Source organism: Acinonyx jubatus, chromosome D3, assembly GCF_027475565.1.
Source record: "Acinonyx jubatus isolate Ajub_Pintada_27869175 chromosome D3, VMU_Ajub_asm_v1.0, whole genome shotgun sequence".
NCBI lineage: Eukaryota > Metazoa > Chordata > Mammalia > Carnivora > Felidae > Acinonyx > Acinonyx jubatus.
The window spans coordinates 18473226-18480208 of NC_069392.1; positions in this window are offsets into that span (position 1 = coordinate 18473226).

Consider the following 6983-nt stretch of genomic DNA (forward strand, 5'->3'; position numbering starts at 1 on the left):
GCCCTGCCCTGGGCTCTGTGTTGTCAGCGAGGAGCCCTCTTGGGATTCTCTCTCACCCTCTCTCTTTGCCCCTCCCCTGCTTGTGCACGCATGTGTGCTCTCTCTCTCTCAAAATTAAGAAGTAAGGGGCGCCTGGGTGGCGCAGTTGGTTAAGCGTCCGACTTCAGCCAGGTCACGATCTCGCGGTCCGTGAGTTCGAGCCCCACGTCCGGCTCTGGGCTGATGGCTCAGAGCCTGGAGCCTGTTTCCGATTCTGTGTCTCCCTCTCTCTCTGCCCCTCCCCCGTTCATGCTCTGTCTCTCTCTGTCTCAAAAATAAATAAACGTTGAAAAAAAAATTAAGAAGTAAATAAACATTTGAAAAATATATGGTCTCAAAAAGACAGACAATGAGAGCCTCATGGGTGGCTTAGTCTGTTGAGCGTCCAACTCATGATTTTGGCCCAGGTCATGATCGCAGGGTCGTGGATGGAACCCTGTGCCAGGTTCACACTGAGTGTGGAGCCTGCTTAAGATTCTCTCTCTCTCTCTCTCTCTCTCTCTCTCTCTCCTGTGGCCCCTCTCCCCTGCTCTTTCTCTCAAGTTAAAAAAAAAAAAATGACAATAATAAATGTCCACGAGGATGTGGAGAGACGGGAGCCCTCACACACTGTTAGTAGAATGTAAGATAGTGCAGCTGCTTTAGAAAACAGTCTGGCAGTTCCTCCAAATGTTAAATGTAGGATTACCACGGGAGCCAACAATTCCACTCCGAGCGATAAAGCCAAGAGAAATGAAAACATAGGTCCACACAAAAAAACTTGAATATGAATGTTCATAGCATCGCTATTCGTAATAGCCCCAAATAGAAACAACTCGGATGGTAACTGGATAAATACGATGTGGCATAACTACACAGTGGAAATTACCCAATGATAGAAAGGATGAAGTTTCGCCACTGGCCACAACATGGATGGGCCTGCAAAAGGAAAAAAGCCAGACAGACATCGGATGCCACATGTCGCGTGATCCCGTCTGTGTGAGATGCCCAGGACAGGCAAGTCTACAGAGACGACAAGTAGGTGAATGGTCGCCAGGGGTTGGGGGGAGGCGAGGCTTGGAGGGTGTGGCCCAAAGCGTGTTGGGTCTCTTTTGGGGGTGGCGACAATGGTTCTCGAGCTGATGGGTGACAGTCTCAGTGTAAATATACTAAAAGCCACTGACTAGGACACCTTCAACAGGTGAACTGCACGGTATGTGAAATTTATCTCAATATGGCTGTTATGAAACATTTTTTTGTTTTAAAGAACGTGGTCCTTTGGGGCCCCCGGGGGGCTCAGCTGGGTGGGCATCCAACTTTGGCTCAGGTCGTGATCTCACGATTTGTGAGTTCAAGCCCTGCGTCGGGCTCTGGGCTGACAGTGTGGAGTTTGCTGCAGATTCTCTCTCTCTCTGCTGCAGGTCTCTCTCTCTCTCTCTGCCCTTCAAAAATAAATAAATAAACATTAAAAAAAAAAAAAAAAAGAATGTGGTTCCTGGGGTCAAAAGGATGTGGGTGTGACTCTCCCATGTGTCTTGGCTGTGTGACCTCAGGCAGATGACCTTGCTTCTCTGAGCCTCACTTTTTCATCCGTAAAGTGGGGATGGTAACCGATCCTACGTCTCACGCTTGGAAGGATTAAACCCAGTGCTCTTGAGGGCTGAGCAGCGTGGAACCTGGTAGCTGCTCAGGAACTCGTCCCCTGATGTCACCACACTTACCCCCACCCCCGCCCCAGACCAACCTAACATCCCCTGCCAAGCGCTCTGACGTTTGCCCAAACATCCTCCCTCACATTACGCGACCCCTTCCTCCCTGTGATTCCTTCACGAATCTTGTGCCGGTGGCGCTGTTAATTCTCGAATTTGTCGATGACCGCTACGGAGCCCAGGAGACGGCCGGCACCGCTGTCCCCGACACTCCCAGGGAGGAACTTCTCTCCTCATGCTGTTGCGGCCCCACCTCTTCCTTCTTTCTCTTCCCAGCGCTGCCTTAGCCCAGCTGGTGGCCTCACGGTTCCAGAGCTTGGGTTAGGCCAAGGGCCGGTGGGTCCTTGGGGGGCCTGGCACGATTCTCTACGGACAGATGCAGGCAAAACCACCACGTGGGGCTGGATTCGTGCTGACCCAAGGCTCTCGGCCCCGCCTCCCCACGGCCTCAAGGCCCCGCCTCCCCACGGCCTCAAGGCCCCGCCTCCCCACGGCCTCAAGGCCCCGCCTCCCCACGGCCTCAAGGCGGGGAGTCTTCTCCAGCCCCTTCCGCAGGTGGATACACTGAGGCTCCGAACAGTGAAACCCCTTGCCCAAGGTACCTGCCAGGATGCGGTCAGGATTTGAACCCGGCACCGTCTAAATTCAAACGCCACCCGCCCCCCGCAACCCCTACAGCAGCCACCTGGCACTGCCCCAGCCACTGGATGGGACTGGAGAGTGCGGGGCTGTCCAGGTGAGAAATTCTGGCCGGCCTTCTTGTCCTTTCTCCAGTGAGTGCACGGCGTGGATGGGCCCAAGCCGCGATGAGAAGAAAAGACAGAAGAGACAACTGGGGAAAGGTGTGTGCCAGGTGGTGCGTAGGGCTTTCTCCTCATGGATTCCTCCCGGCTACAGGAGAGGAAGCGCACCCAGAGAGGTGAAGGAACCGGCCTGAGGTCACACAGCCGGGAGGGAGGGCGCCGTGTCTCCGACAGTCTCTTCTGGGAACCTGCCCCAGGAGACAGCAGGCCCCCCATGAAATCACATCCCCTCACATTTGCCAAGAAGCCACTGAGACAGGATGCAAGAGGCTGGCGACAAATCAGCTGTTTTGGCCACCCCAGTGCTGCTTGTGACTGGCCCAGAGACCGGAGGCCCTGCCCGGCCAGACACCTTCAATGGGGCTCCTCTGGAATTCTCCCTGGGGCAGAAACCTGAGAGCAGGTGGGAAGGAAGCCCTTCCCTTCAGAGGACCGTTGCCATGGGCACAGCCACCCTCCTGTGGGTGTGGTTGGGCCTCAGCTGCCCACTGGCATTTCAAAGATAGCCTTCATCTGGAGTTGTGGCGTGGTGAGGGAGGGGGGCATCTAGGCCTCGGTGCCAGCGGGGTCTGAGTGATTCAGGGCTCCCCAGCTGGGGTCCCGAGGTAGGCTGCTGGGGGGTCCGTGAAGGTCCCTGGAGTAATGAGTGAAATCCTCACAGGGAACTAGCACTTTCTGGACGAAGGCCCCAGGTTTTCACAGAGGCCTGGGACCCCTCCCCACTCACACATACTTGTGATGAGGGCTCCATTTTCTCAGCCAAGAAGAGGCACAGGTGAGGGGTGGGGAGATAGCCTCTTTTCTGAGTCCAGGAAAAGAACCCGTGGAGATCCTAGGAAAGAGCTTTGTAAACTGTGAATTGGCTTCGCCCTCTGTTCACAGAGGCTTATGACTTCCCTTGCTCTTAAAACAAAAACCACACCCCACCTTAACCTCCAGGCTCCAGCCACTCTGCCCTCTCTCCCTCCTTAGTACAAGCTGCTTTTCCGCCTGCCTCAGGGCCTTTGCACTAGTTGTAGCCAGCCCCTTTTCATGGCCTGTTCTTTCTCCCCCTTCAGATCTCAGCTCAAATGTCACCTCCTCAGAGAGCTTTTGTGCCCTCCCCCATCTCCGTCTCCTCCAGTGGTGCAGGAGCCCCTTGGAGGATGGGGCCTTATCTGTCCTTTCCCTGCAAAACCCCCTGAGCCTAGCTCAGGGCCTTGCACATAGTAGGTGCTCAGCAAACAGCAGCTGAACGCCTTGCCTTCCAGACAGTTCTCTCTGGGCTAGATGAAGGGCTGCCGAAGGGCGAGTCATCGTCCTCACTGTCCTTTATCAAGCACCCTGTGCCAGGCCCTGTGCTAAACACTTTGCATGTGTCATTCCCCTAGAGGTCACGAGAAAGGACTGATGTCCCCGCTTGAGGGTGTAGTATTGATTTCACTGGAATCACGCGTGCATACCAGGGGCTCCTTACGAGTGACACGAGGTGGCTCCTGGAGATTGACAGCGGGAGGGAGCTTTGAACTATCTAACCTCCTGATATTATAGATGAGGAAACTAAAGCCCAGAGGGGAGAAGGAACTTGCCCAAAGTCCCACAGCAGATCAAGGCAGAGTCAGAAAAGCAGCCAGGCTGCACGATGTTTCCTGGGCTTTTCCGCTGGCGTGTTCACATGGGTCCTGCTCTGTATCTTTAAGAATGAGGAGTGTGTGAACATGGGGCGTGTTAACTGCATTAAGGGCCAGGTTGTCCCTTCAGGAGCCCCTAGTGTGTATCCATAACGCTATCGTGTTCAAACGCTATGACGCCATAGTAATTTTAATAATGACCATCATCATCATATATATATAAAATCATAATATATATGATAATAATCATAATACATTTAAAAAATGAATAAAGGCCATTTCTTGAACATCTTCTACATGTCGGGCACTTTACACCCATTATATTACGTACTCCTGCTAGGTAGAAGTGTTCCTGTCCCATTTTACAGATGCAGAAACTGAGGCTCAGCGTGGTGAACTGACTTCCCTGGATCACGCAGCTACAAAGTTATAGAACCTGGACTTGAACCCCAAAATGTGCTGGGTGGTGGTGGCGACGGTGGCGGTGCCTGACAGGTAGAAGATGTATCTCGTAGGGGTATCTTGTAGGGGAAGTAGCAGCAAAAGCAACAAGATACACCTTTGACACAGAGGCTGAGCTGAATGAAGTCAGAACCCCAAAGCCTCCGCTTGAGAGGCTTCAAACTTTCCCACCAGGATTCAGTTGGGGCTCCTCACTTGGCCCTTGGAAGCCACCCGGATGACGCTAGCGGGGCCCGGGCAGAGGCGGAAAGATCTGGTCCGGGACTGGCAGGGACTCGCGGCTGTGCCTCGGGGGCGCAGTGCCCACAGCGCCACCTACCGGGCCCTGCGGGAGCCGCAGGCGGTCAGCGCGCAGGCGCGCGGCCCCAAGCGGGCGGAGGCGGGGGGAGGGGCGTACACCCGGGGAACTCATCCACCAACCCACCAAACCCGATGAAGGGACGACCCCTCTATTCTCCTGTAACTCTCTGTAAACGAAAATCAGGCCAACACCGAACGATCACGCAGCCCAGCGCCCTAACAGGCAGTTTCATTGACTCTCAAGTGAGCTGGGGACTATTACATCCCCCTTGTACAGATGAGGAAACTGAGGCTCAGAGAGCCGCAGTGGTTTGTCTGTGGCCACTCAGCTGTAACAGAGCCAGGATTCCCTACTCCATCACATCATCCTATACACCCGAACGCATAAATATATCTTTGCAGTTTTATTTAACACTAAGACAGCTTTCTATGCTTCAGACACTTCTAATTGCTTTGCAAATAGTAACATTTGTGTTATTTTTTAAGTATATTTATTTATTTTGAGAGACAGCATGTGCGCAAGCAGGGGAGGAGCAGAGAGACAGAATCGCGTAGGCTCCGAGCTGTCAGCGCAGGGCCACACGGGGCTTGAACCTTGAGATCATGACCTGAGCTGAAACCAAGAGCCAGTGGCTTAACGGACGGAGCCACCCAGGCACCCCAGTAACATTTCATTTAAACCTCGCAACCCGTGGGGCGCCTGGGTGGCTCAGTTGGTTAAGCGTCAGACTTCAGCTCAGGTCACGATCTCACCGGTTGTTCCTGAGTTCCAGCCACCCATGGGGCTCTGTGCTGACAGCTCGGAGCCTAGAGCCTGCTTCAGATTCTGTGTCTCCTTCTCTCTTCTGCCCCTGCCCTGCCCACACTCTCTCTCCCTGTGTCTCTCAAAAATAAGCATTAAGCTTTTTAAAAACAATTTAAGCCTCACAACCTGTGAGGTGGGTATTAGCAAGACCCCTGTGGTACAGAAAAGGAAACCGAGGCTTTTTTTTAGGGAGAAATGGGTTTCAGTTCCTTGTCTATAATAGAGATGTATTATGATGGGTTTGAAATATTTATTACGGGCTTGAACTATTGTTGTGTTTAGAAGAATGAACCAACAGGTGAATACACCGGTCAACCTCTGTCCAACTTTTGGGCTCATCCAGGTTTCTGCGCACTGTCAGGTTAACGTGGCTCAGATAAGTGACTCCCCACAGAGGGATGTCTTGGCAGGAAGATGTGCTGGGAGGCGGGCTGACTCTGTCAGCTGGTGCAGAAGTGGCCACAGCTGACGGGAGATACAAATTCAGATGTGAAACCCCAGTGCCTGGCCGGGTCACCCTGGCCAAGTCCTCTTGCCCTGTCCTCAGGGTTCAGTTTCCTCATCTGACAGATGGGGCTCCTGATGCCAGCCCAGGGGGTTGTGAAATGGTGCCTGTAAACCACTTGTACTGGGTGGGCCGGGTACACAGCAGGCGCTCAATGTGTGTTCCTTCCTCCCTGGCCCCGGGGCAGAAATCAGTCCCACTTTGACAAAAATGAAATGGGAGGACGTGGATGCACTGCTGGCTTTGTCTCTGGGCACCCAGTGTGCCCCCTGGGGCCCAGCAGGTGCCAGGAGTGAAGGAGGCTGGCCTGGGCAAATGCCGACCTTCCACAAACACATTGCCTTCCCGGTCCCATCGTATTATGTCAGAGACACGAAGAAAAGCCTCTCTTTTTCTAAAGTAATTTCTATCCCCACTGTGGGGCTCGAACACACGACCCCAAGATCAAGAGTCTCATGCTCGGGGGCGCCTGGGTGGGTCAGTCGGTTAAGCATCTGACTTCAGCTCAGGTCATGATCTCATCGTTCCCAAGTTCGAGCCCGCCATCGGGCCCTGTGCTGACAGCTCAGAGCCTGGAGCCTGTTTCAGATTCTGTGTCTCCCTCTCTGTCTCTACCCCTCCCCCACGCGTGTTCTGTCTCTGTCTCAAAAATAAATAAAAATTTTTTAAAAAATTAAAAAAAAAAGAGTCTCATGCTCTACCAACTGAACCAGACAAGCACCCCAAGAAAGGCTGTTTTTTTATTTTTTTAACGCTTATTTTTGAGAGACA